The sequence below is a fragment of the Pinus tabuliformis genome, chromosome X (assembly GCF_031772625.1).
Source record: "Pinus tabuliformis cultivar Carrire ecotype Pingquan chromosome X, CPIR1, whole genome shotgun sequence".
NCBI lineage: Eukaryota > Viridiplantae > Streptophyta > Pinopsida > Pinales > Pinaceae > Pinus > Pinus tabuliformis.
The window spans coordinates 533,408,294-533,422,546 of record NC_142308.1 but is presented as its reverse complement, the minus strand read 5'-3'; positions in this window follow the sequence as shown (position 1 = coordinate 533,422,546).

The window sequence follows — 14,253 nt, the reverse complement described above, 5'->3', positions numbered from 1 at the left end:
AAACAACTTATGGAGCCAAACTTCTTCACAATTGATTGCAAAAGTCTTAACATACTCTTCCTTTGTAACAAGTTTTGATTTCATGTTTTCCAAGAAATTATATCAACTTCCAATCATTAGTAGTATCTCTATTAGTATGAGTATTGTGAATCAATGTATTCCTAGATGAACCAATCAACTATTGGTACAATGACATTAGAACTCTTTAACTTCTTTCTAATAGGTATGGCCCTAGAACTATCATCTTCTTTTTATCATAATCTTCTCTGGTTTTTCTTTCCAAACTTCAAGTAGCATTATATCCCACCCAAGATCTAACATCTCCTTCTTTTCGGTTAAGGTAAGTGGACTTCTTCTTTTTTTCTACCATTTAATCAACTTCTTCTTCCTCCTTCTTAATCTTCATTCTTTACCATGTTCTTCCAATTTTTCTACCTATTATTCATTCTTAGATAATTCTTCTTTGACCTACAAGCTTTATTAGAGGACTATGATAGAAAAAAAGGACAAAGTACAAAGACAATAGCATAAGTAGTATTATTTTCTCTATATTTATCAACATACTTCAAAAATATTTTCTAGTGACATAAAAAAATTGACATTTTCTCTATATTGATCAAGATACCTATGAATATTGGCTAGTGCAGTCACAAAATTTTTGTGACCATGAAGCCAAAATTTCAAGCCATCTATTTTCTAGAGTTCAAAACCTTTCTTCAGATAACTTTTTCCTTGGGTTTTTCAACAAATCTTAGATCTAATTAATTTTTTTCGATGCACATCTAAAGGTGCACCTTTCTTATGAAGCCTATCAATTTCAAATGTGATGATATCATCTTTGACCCCACCACATTTGGAGATATTCCTTATGTTCTAGAAGTATGTAGTTTTACAGTGGATGCTTTTGTTTATTGTGATATGAGGTATATTTGTAAACTGATGGAGTTGGTTAATAATGGTATTTACAAGGATATGACAACCTACTTTCAAGAGGAAGCCAAGTGCTTCCCCACCTTCCTATGCCACTTGTCCGAATCAATGAACAATAACCGACTCATTGTTCCAGGGAACACTCCCAATGTGCATTTGATTCCATCTCAAAATGCTAATGACAAAAGAAAATCCATCCCTAGTCTTCCTTCTCTTCTACATAGTCCGTCGAGAAATCCAGTCAACCCCTTCCATGCACTCACTCACCATCCAACTTCCGCTGGCACCCCCATCTCGGGCAATCCATCCCTTGGCAAGGCTTCCTTGCATCAAAAGATACAAAAACGAAGGCATATCCCTACCTCAAAACCATCATACTGGTCATAGCATGCTCATGGAAATCAATGGATGCTATTGGGTACCATTGTCCCACAATGGCCCTGTTCTTAAATGGTTTACAAGAATACTACTACATTTTCCAATTCCTTTTGTTGTTGCAAATTCTTGTAGCCGATTTCAATCACCCAACTGGGCATTTCATGCATTCTTGTACCAATCACATAACTTCCATTAGATTTAATATAAATTCACATCATACCTCATTAGTAGCTTGTCAATAAGGTACGTTTGAAATCATGTTCGCTACCTGTCACAACAATTCAAACTAGCATATTTGACCAAATCAACATGTATATAAAAATTTCACATCAGGTTAGCTCAAAACATAACCATCAAAATCATAAATCACATGTAACCATCCTAAACCTGAATCATAGATCACATGTAATCATCATAGACCAGAATCATAAATCACATGCATAACAAAACTGAAATTAAATACTGATACTTACCCTTTAATCACTCCTTAGCTTCTACCTTTGTTCTTTCTACACACATACTGGATCGATTTCCACACCCAACAACATTTAGTGCCTTATCCTCAACCATGTGCACATACGCATAGTGTACATCCCACACATACAACCACACACAACATACCACACCATGTATTCACACCTGACATACAACACATACACCTACACTCAGTGTACAACACAACACAATACATACATACACCCACACCTGGTTTACAATACAAGACAATACATACTCCTATGTTTGGTGCATGACACAACACAACACGTATACATGAATAATGTACATCACGAGACATACATTTTGCACACAACATGTGACACAACAAAATCCATACACATACACATGATATATAACACAACTCATACATCTATACCCAATGCACAACACCACACAATATGTGTACCCACATAGAGTACAACAAAATGAATACGCATGTCATGATATGAAGACTACACAATGCACATACATAGTACTGCATGTACACAACACAAGATGTACAACATGCACATAATAACACACATACACTAGCACCATATGTACCACATGTACACAATACCACCTGTACGCCACACCACCTGCACAACATGTGCACAACATCAAATGTAGACAACACCACCTGCGCAACGTGTATGCAATGCCACATGTACAATGCACCACCTGTACAACGTGTACACAATACCACATGTACATAATACCACATACACGACATGTACACACGAAATCATCTATACACAGCGCCACATGCAGGACATGTACACAACACCACCTACATACAACGCCACTTGTACAACATGTACGCAACACCACATGCACACAACACTACTTGTACAATCATGCACTCAACACCATATGTACGTAGCACCACATGTATAACATGCACGCAACACCACATGTACATAGAACTGCATATCCAACATGTACATAACATCATTTGTACACAGCACCACATACCAAACATGCCAGAGCACCATATGTACACTACACCACATATCAATCATGTACATAGCAACATCTCTACACACAACTGCATATGCAACATTCATATAACATTATTTGTACTAAGATCCTGTACATAGCATTACATAGGAAACATGTACACACACACTATATACACTACACCACATGCACACAACATCACAGGTGCAATATTTATAACATACACAACATATGTGCAATAATAGTACCTCATAGCCAAAAGCACATTGTCTCTACCAAGAAATATTGCTCCCATTGTCTTACCCATGCTCGTCCCAGCATGTCTCAGACTAGACTGCTTTCATTTCATTGATTTATCCATCGGTATATCCTATCCATAACATAGACATAATATAATTACATAATTTTTTGAATCAATAACTCGAGGATCCACAGTATGAACATTTTTATACCAACGTTTCAAATCCCAAATGGGATCCATCATCAGGATATTTAGAATGATGATAGAAGAAGAGCTATTTTTTAGAATAAATAATAATGAGGAAAAATTTTTAGGGAACCACATACTGTCGGCTTGGAATAATAATTTAATTTTTAATTTTTAATTTTTAATTTTTAATTTTTAATTTTTAATTTTTAATTTTAAATTTAATTTAAAATTTTTACTTTTATTTTTATAATTACTTATAATTTAATAATTAATAAATTAATACAAAATAAAGATAAAATCAGGGAATAGAAAAATAAGACTAATATAATAATTTCTATATAAATTAAATTAATATATTAAACTACTTTAATTAACAATTATAAATAATAAATATTTATAATTTTAATATATTAATTAATATATTAATTAATCGTTATATCGAAATTATTATATCAAAGCATTAAAATGCCAATTCTTATATTAAGAGGTTAATTAAAAATATTAGGAAACCTATATTAATTTCTATATAAATAAAACTAATATATTAAACCAAATCATATTAACAATTATAAATAATTAATATTTATAATTAATTAATATAATAATTAATATATCAATTCATAGTTATATAGAAATCAATATATTATAGAATTTTTGCTAACTTTTCAACCTTGATATTAATAAAAGTACAGGCTAATAAAATAGAAAAGGAGAGGGATAACTTATGTGTTGAATGCTTCACCTGGGGATGTGTTGGCGTCTTTGGCGTTTTTTATTTCCCTGATCAATGGAAGCCAGCTCCCGCTAATCTCTATACCATTGTCTCTGTTCATATTTTGAGGATGCTTGATAATTTCAAGTGCTTCTCTGATCTTTCGTCTCTGATGCTGCTCTTCCCTTGCGATAATGGATGCGCTTTCCAGGAAGATATGGTGCTTAGTCTTTGAGGAGTGCTCTGCCAGGGCTGAAGTAATCAGCGCCATGTTCCTTGAGCCTTGTCTGGAGGGAGCGACCTGTTTCACCTATGTAGCTTTTTCCACAGGAACAATCTATTTTATAGACTCCTTTAAGCTGATGCTTGTCAATATCATCTTTTACAGACTTCAAACCTTGCCTGATCGTACGAGGGGCTGAGAAATGAGTGACAATGTTTTTCTTTCTTAGGATTTTGCGATTTTGTCTGTAAACCCATGGATATAAGGAAGAAAAACCTTACCATACTGAGGTTGGTCCTGAGCTTTGGGCTCATGAGATGACAACTTTCTTTCAGCTTTCTCTATGGCTTTTTTAATTTCTTGCTCTTTGTAGCCTATATTCTTAAAAGTTGAAACTAAATGCTTCTTTTCATCGATCAGATGCTCTGAGTCGGAAATTCGAAGGGCTCTAATGGCAAGAGTGTTTAGAACACCAAACTTCTGGGCTGGGTGGTGGTGGGAATCAGCATGGAGGTAACTTTCTGTGTGGGTTGACTTCCTGAAAACCTTATGGCCTAGCGAGCCATCCTCTTTCCTAATGATTAGAACGTCTAAAAAAGGAATGCTCATGTTTTCTTCAAGCTCCATTGTAAATTTTATTTCTGGAGAGATAGAATTTAAGTGAATGAAAAACTTGTCAAGTTCTGCTTTACCATGAGTCCATTTTATATTGGTATCGTCGACAAAACGCTTCCACCAAGCTGTTTTTAAACGATATGATTCCAAAGCCTTCTTTTCAAAGTATTCCATGTATAGGTTGGCCATGATTGGCGAAAGGGTTGATCCCATTGCCACTCCAGATGTCTGCTCATAAAATATTCCTTGGAAGGTGAACACAGTTGACCTTAAGCAGATTTCAGCCAGCTTTGCAGTCCCTGGATCCCATTGCCACAGTTGACCTTAAGCAGATTTCAGCCAGCTTTGCAGTCCCTGGATCCTATTGCCACTCCAGATTTCAGACATCTGGAGTGGCAATGGGATCACCCCTTTTCGCCAATCGTGGCCAACCTATACATGGAATACTTTGAAAAGAAGGCTTTGGAATCATATCCATTAAAACCAGCTTGGTGGAAGCGTTTTGTCGACGATACCAATATAAAATGGACTCATGGTAAAGCAGAACTTGACAAGTTTTTCATTCACTTAAATTCTATCTCTCCAGAAATAAAATTTACAATGGAGCTTGAAGAAAACATGAGCATTCCTTTTTTAGACGTTCTAATCATCAGGAAAGAGGATGGCTCGCTAGGCCATAAGGTTTTCAGGAAGTCATCCCACACAGAAAGTTACCTCCATGCTGATTCCCACCACCACCCAGCCCAGAAGTTTGGTGTTCTAAACACTCTTGCCATTAGAGCCCTTCGAATTTCCGACTCAGAGCATCTGATCGATGAAAAGAAGCATTTAGTTTCAACTTTTAAGAATATAGGTTACAAAGAGCAAGAAATTAAAAAAGCCATAGAGAAATCTGAAAGAAATTTGTCATCTCATGAGCCCAAAGCTCAGGACCAACCTCAGTATGGTAAGGTTTTTCTTCCTTATATCCATGGGGTTACAGACAAAATCGCAAAATCCTAAGAAAGAAAAACATTGTCACTCATTTCTCAGCCCCTGGTACGATCAGGCAAGGTTTGAAGTCTGTAAAAGATGATATTGACAAGCATCAGCTTAAGGGAGTCTATAAAATAGATTGTTCCTGTGGAAAAAGCTACATAGGTGAAACAGGTCGCTCCCTCCAGACAAGGCTCAAGGAACATGGCACTGATATTAGAAATGGAAGATCTCATACTTCAGCCCTGGCAAAGCACTCCTCAAAGACTAAGCACCATATCTGCCTGGAAAGCGCATCCATTATCGCAAGGGAAGAGGAGCATCAGAGACGAAAGATCAGAGAAGCACTTGAAATTATCAAGCATCCTCAAAATCTGAACAGAGACAATGGTATGGAGATTAGCGGGAGCTGGCTTCCCTTGATCAGGGAAATCAAAAACGCCAAAGATGCCAACACATCCCCAGGTGAAGCATTCAACAGGTAAGTTATCCCTCTCCTTTTCTATTTTATTAGCCTGTACCTTTTATTAATATCAAGGTTGAAAAGTTAGCATAAAATTCTATAATATATTGATTTCTATATAACTATGAATTGATATATTAATTATTATATTAATTAATTATAAATATTAATTATTTATAATTGTTAATATGATTTGGTTTAATATATTAGTTTTATTTATATAGAAATTAATATAGGTTTCCCTAATATTTTTAATTAACCTCTTAATATAAGAATTGGAATTTTAATGCTTTGATATAATAAATTTGATATAACGATTAATTAATATAATTAATATATTAACCAATTATAAATATTTATTATTTATAATTGTTAATATAAAGTAGTTTAATATATTAATTTAATTTATATAGAAATTATTATATTAGTCTTATTTTTCTATTCCCTAATTTTATCTTGTATTAATTTATTAATTATTAAATTATAAGTAATTTATAAAAATAAAAGTAAAAATTTTAAATTTTAAATTAAAAATTAAATTATTATTCCAAGCCGACAGTATGTGGTTCCCTAAAAAATTTTCCTCATTATTATTTATTCTCAAAAATAGCTCTTCTTCTATCATCATTCTAAATATCCTGATGATGGATCCCATTTGGGATTTGAAACGTTGGTATAAAAATGTTCATACTGTGGATTCTCTGGTTATTGATTCAAAAGATGCAAACCACAGATCTCTTAAATCCAATAATTACATAACATCAACTCATAACCACATGATACTGACCTCATATATTTTTCATGACTACTCTTCCCACTTGATTCCTCATGAAACATGAACCTCTTCATGCCATTCTCCTGCATAAGCAATCATTCCCCTGCAAGAATGAACCTTGGTGTACCTGTCAGATAGTGACATAGATACATGGATACATACATACATATATAAATGTTAGCATAAAATGATCATTTTCCTATCGGACAATGATATAATTATCAACATAATCATGATCACAACATACTTACCAGATAGCATAAAGTCTAGGTTAAGAGAACTTCCTTACTTGTGCATAACATGAACAACATTGAGAACCATAGTTCCCAACTTATTGAAGGCATTTGAAACCTCAAATCCATTTACTTTACCTTTTCTGGTTACCTTTCTCATGTTCGTACTACCACCATCTGTTTACCACAATGGACCCAACCAGTCCAACTAACTACCATAGTCTTACCTTCCGCTTCACTTACTCATCCACAAAGCTTCATCTGAGTTCTTACATTACTTTTTGGGTGTCACACAACTCTTCCCAAGCTCCATCAAAATTCCTCTTCCCCAACCAATTCCCAGGACAATCAAAACATAGAAGGCAAGACAAGAAACAACCAATAAGAAAACCATGAAAGTCAATAACAATATGGCACCACAACAAAGTGGCAAGGCCTTGCACTAGACATAAAAAAAGCCACAATCAAGCTCAAAATTCATAAAAGACCAAAATCACAAGACTCACAACAAAAATCGTGAATCAATCCCCATGCTTCCCAAGGAAAGCTCAACCTGAGCCTTCCTTGAAATTTCATGGAAGTTTCCTTTCCATACAATCCCCTACCACATATTTCCATAAAAACATAACTTTAAGTGCATAAATAAATATAATGACATACTAGTTACATTACATTGTTGTGCCAAACATGTTGCTTGCAACTAAACACATCCACGCTATCTCTCAAGGGACTCCAATTCCCTTGACAAATCCACCTGTAACTAGAGACTAGCTAATATACGTGTCCATTACATGTCCATGAATATAACACCTATCCACATCATTTCATACAAATCAAGGTTAATAAGACTTCCTGTGTGCAAAGTACTCATTCGTTTCGAATTAGAGTTTCCAAACATATCGAAAGGAATTCTTGCCCACTTCCTAATTTTACCTTTTTTCTCTATTGCAATAGAGTCTTACTATGTACTATCACATCACCGAAGTGTTAGTTATATAAATATATCAACTATTACCTTTTCATACTAATACTAAGCATGTTTCCTACAATTGTTTACCCATGTCAATCACATGTTCCAAATATCAAGACAATCATATCTATCAATTTGAAATCAACCTTTACAAACAATCATGTCATAATCCATATTCAACTCATAGTCATTAGACATAATTCTACAACTATCACCTACTATACTCAAGTATATATCAATTGTCTCAACACATATGTCTTAGTACAATCATCTGAAAATAAGATCATTAGAACACACTCGTATTATGCAACTCATCAAACATTCAACCAACTTGTAAACATACCATGTTAAATAAATCAACTATATGACATGATAGACACCAAAAACTCAAACATAAAATAGAAGACATAATCAAGAATGAAGCACCAAGTATAATACATAAGAAAACTCATACCTTAGTATACCTCAGGGAAGGATATCTTGTTTGGACAATCAATCTATTTAGATATAACATTACAACATGTCAACTCAAACATAAATAATATCATGATATCCATAAGACTAACTAACTAACATGTTCACATCATAACTCATAAGCATTTATCATTCATGCATAACAACCACGTGTGCAAAGTCATCACAAATATGTCTGCTCATACCTGAATAGCATAACCATAACCATCTGCATAGTCCAATCCAATTTAGCTCGATACATATAACATCAAGATATTAATGCGATAACCCTAATTATCAAGTTAACTAACATATAACAACAATCATTTAACATATAACATGATCATGAACAACATATGACCTAATCATCAAGCTAACTATCATATAGCAACAAGAAGTTAGCCTATAGCATACTCATCAACAACATATAACATGATCATCAAGTTATCTAACATAAAACAAAAATAGGAATCCATACAAACATAGGTTACTATCATTCATGACACATGTTCATGTCACTATATTAATCAACTATCATCCATAATGTATGTAACCATAACATCAAAAAAATGTACATAAACCTAATGTATATAAAACTAATGCACATAAAAATCCTTGACTTACATACCTGCATTCCAAACATAAAATACCTGTATGGCGATTTGCTCTTACCCCAAAGTCCAATGCTGCAACCTCATTATGATGATATGCATCTCCTTTTCTATCATAGCTAACACATTAGCATCATAACAACCAATATCACCATGATGACCTAAATTGCATACAATGAGTTCACCACGCATGTCTGGCCTACTATTCATGCATAACTATAACCAATACCATACATGCAGAACACTTGCATATAGACATATAACACATGAGCACCAAACCATATACACATTATTCTAGCTAGAGTCCAGAAATCAATGCATGACCATATCAACTACACAAACCATGACCTCATGCATGACAACAACAAGCTCATCATGTGCATTTGATAACATGTGAACACTAATGTGCATAATAATGCATAATCAACCATACACACATAAATTCATACTCCATGACAACATCATCCTCTTTCACATGGCAACCTCACTACAACCATGATCAACACCATGCAAATGAAACAAGCTCATAGACTACATGCATAAGGAACACATATGCAACCAACATGAAAGCATGATCAACACACAACCTAAGGAAACCACAACCATGCTCTAATACCACTTTATAAGACCCTCCTCCCACATCCACCCAAGTAACCATGCAAATGGGGTTAAGCATGAGATGAGAGGCTACTATGATCATATTCGACCTACTAGGTAACCTTAAGGAAGTGGAATCAATGGAACATCACACATAGTCATCCAACATCATCCACAGAACCTTTAGGATACAAGTCAACCACTCAGACAACCTATCCCTGGGTCCTATGGTTGTTTTAACCAACTTAGACCAGAGTAATGCTCCCTAGACACTACCCAGGCGAGTTAGTCTTTAGGCTAATGCTCTTCTTTGCTAGCATTCTGGGATTTGAACCACCATTTTTGACCTAATCCCCGGGACACTACCTAGAAATGAATGATCACTTAAAATTGTTAAGAATACAAGGAAACAAGGATGCAAAAGTAATAAGTTGAACAAGACCATAACTAGACCCCCACTAGCCATGACAAGCATTTCGTCAAGTATATCATCAACATGTCACCTACAGGTGTAAACAACAAAATTAAGTGTAGGGATCTCATAGTCATCTGATAATTTCCATGAACCATTGTTTTCTCATGTAATTTGATGCTTTATCATTTATTATATCATAGATACATTATCCATTCAAATACAAGTAAATAAATGATGAGATCCATACATAACTGTTGTCACAAAATATACATATAACTGGAATAATAGAAACATAAATATAATGGACATATCATCCATCAAAATCCATGTGTACATTAGTACATTGCACATGAAAATCAAGGGAATTATTTTCTCATTAATAAATGCAATGAACCAACCCAAGATGGGATTACCACGTTCCACTTGACAATAGATTGGATTGAGCCAAGTGTCTCTTCAGCCAATCACCCTTGTGCCATATTCCAAGCATGAATGTGGGATATCATAGAAAAAATCAGTCAAAAACTCATTCAGGGCTTCTGGAGGTCATTCACCTCAACCCATCAAATAGTGATTACACCTCATGGTCAGATATCATAACACCATCATCAGATTGGTCTCCATCCAAGCTTTCCAGTGCTTCTAAAGTGTTTGTTCCAACCAAGGCTTCTAGGACTAGTAACTCAACCCACAACTACCATCGGGCTTCTAGAGCATTTTTCCAACCAAGAATTCTAGGACTAGTAACTCAAACCACCAAGGGTTTGCCGAGCATTTTTCCAACCAGGGCTTCCTGGACTAGTAACACAACCCACGCTGTTACAAGGCTTCTAGAGTGTTTATCAACGAGGGCTTCTAGGAACTAATAACTCAACCTAAACTAAGGAAATATGAGAACAAACCAAAAACAAACAATGAAAGTAAACCCATAATCACCATGGCTATCCAGGAAATGGAAAGGCTAGGAAATCCATTGTCAATCCAAACAATCCTTCATGCCAATGATATATCACAACCAAGAAACCACATGCATAAGCCATGCATTGCAAAAGTAGTGAAGAAATGATGCATACAATCCAATACCTATAAAACAAATCTAATGTAGTTGTTGATCCTAATGCCTTCTTTCACTTTCCTGCTCTACCTTTTCCTTCTTGCTCAAAGAATCCAAGTATGCCACACCCTTCAATAGTGCTCCAAGAAAACTCTAAGTATCCAAGAGTATGAGAGAGAGATAGAATAAAGAAAGAGATCTCCAAAATTGAACTAAAAAAGGGTTACCAGTTGATCCTCAGAAGCCTTTTTATGAATGAGGCCTCTATTTTCTTCATTTTCCATTATTTTACTTTAGCTTCCTCTTCACATGCAACTTATGACCCTTCACCTCCTTTTTCTCTTAATTTCCATTATTTTCATAAATAATTGTGTCAAAATTCCATTTTTCCTTTCCAAAGAATTAGTAATTATTTCTGCCAATTTCCTTAGCCATAATAAACCAAATCAACACCCACTAGGATATTTTCACCCACCATTGAGCTTGGAATACTTGTCCCATCAACCGTGGTCTTATATATTTTTACATGGAATTTTCACCAGGGTTGTTGCAAAGCTCATTTGAGAAAAGAAATTGTAATACATATCTATTTCGTTTGATTAATACAAGAGGCATTAGGGGTTTTAGTAAATTTATTTCCCGAGATAAAAATACTCATTGCATGTGTGTTATTCCTTCTTGCATGTCTAAATTTTTTGTTCTAAATTGTGAAACAATGAACATAGAGTAGTGGTGTAAATATTTGTCTTGTGGTTTTGATTAAAGCAGTTGCAAATATATGACCTAATTTCTACAAAAACCCTAACTTCGAGACAAAGTTTTCTAAAGGAGGGATGTATGTAACGACCATCTCAAATCACAGGGAGCATAGTAATATTAACATTAATAAGAGGAGTGTATATGATAGCTACATATGCATTGCATAGTATACATACAAATCAAATGGTCAAGCATAGGGTAATGAATTATTATTGGAAATAATAAGTAAATACCTAACTCACCAGAATATAATGTATAATTAAGTGGGGTAATTAATATGCATATCATGATCATAATATATATTTAATACCAATGGGTATTCTAAAGTAATACTTTAATTAGTAAAGTTTATTAACTAATATAACTTTGATAATAATAAAACTTATTAATTAAAATTCATTAAGACAAAACCTAATTTTAATTCATTTATTAAGGCCAGTAGTTATCATGCTAGTGGGAAGCATTGGTGGAATTTAAAAAATAAATTAAATGAAGGTATTGGGAAGGTTTTTTGGGAAAAGGGCTTTGAGATGGGGACATTTTTGGGTGAATATAAGAAGACGAAGTAGGGCACGAGAAGTACAATTTTATTTTGGTCATTCTGGGGAATGTAAATACAAAGGAGGAAATACTTAGAGAGTCATGGATAGAGGAGGAAGTTTAAGCAATTTTTCTTGGAGCTTTGGGAACGAGGGCCAAAAGACCTCAATTTTGAAGTCTTCTGGATCTAGGAACCAAATAGGTTGATCCTAGATAGGCTGGGAGGAAATGGTCATTTAGTAGCAAGAGAAGATTGTAAGCCATGGAACCTAGATCAACTTCAAACAATATTTCCAAGTAATTATTTGCAATTAAATTGGTAAAATTTAGGTTTAAAAAATGTAAACTTTGAAACGGGAATTATAAACTCAAAACGGGAACTCTGGCCAAAAAACCACTAGAAAACAACAAAAACAGTCCTAAAAACGAAAACTGTTGATGCTGAAGTAACACTTTTTTTTTGTAGGGTAAATTTTGAACATGTTTTAAAAATGGTGGTGAGAACCAATTTTTTGTGCAAAAATTGTCCAAAAAACACCCTCAAAATGAAAAGTATTGATATTTGAATAACACTTTTTTTCAAGGGTAATATTTCAACATTTCAAAATAATGGCGTAAAATATTTTATCATGACTCTGAAAAATATTAAAATTTCAAAAAAATAATGAAAACATAAAATAAAGTAAAATTTCTTAAAATAAAACAATGAAAAAACATAAAACAAAAAGAAGTTTAAAAAATAACAAAACATAAATTAAATTGTATACTAAAAACAAAACATTTAAAAAAATAAATAAATAAATCAATCAATCAATCATAGAAATGTAAAAAAAAAAATTAAAAAACTAAAAAAAAAAAACTTAAAAATTATAAACAATTAAATAGTAAAAAAACATATTAAAAAAAAAATCTTGTGAACCATAAAAAAAATTGGCAAAAGAAAAGAAAAAAACAAAAATATGGAAAAGGAAAAAAAAACTAAAATAAACTAAAAATTAAGTACGTAAAAATAGAAAAATTTAAAAAATATTAACAAAAAATCTAAAAAAAAATAGAAAATTAAAAACAAACTAGATTTAAAAAAAAAATTAAAAAACTAAAAACTACTAAAATTAAGATTAAAATGTTGATTATTTAAAAAAAATATATAAAAACGACAAAAATAAAAAAATGTTAAAAAAAATTTATCTCATAAACCATAAAGAATTGGGGAAAAAAAAAACTAAAAATTAATAAAATATAAATATAAAATTAAGTAAATAAAAATAGAAAAAAAATAAAAAAAACTAGATTAAAAAAAAAAAAATAGAAAATTAACCCAAAAAAACTTGTAAAATTAATATTTAAAATATTTAAAAAAAAAAGGCTTAAAAAACAAAAATAAACTCAAATTATAAAAAAAACCAAAAAAAATATGAAAATTAAAAAATATATATGTGAAATATGTATTTTTGATTAAAAATAATAATAATAATAATGGTTAATCTTACATTTTTATTTAAAAATTAAAAAATTATTTATTTATTTATTTATTTTTATATAAAATAAATAAAAAAAAAATTTAATTTGTTTTTTAAGCCATTTTTTTTATTAAAAAAAAAAACCCAATTTTTTTTTTAATTAAAGAAAAAAGAAAAAAAAAAAGAAAAAAAAATTAAAGTTTCTTTCTTTTTTTTTTGCTTA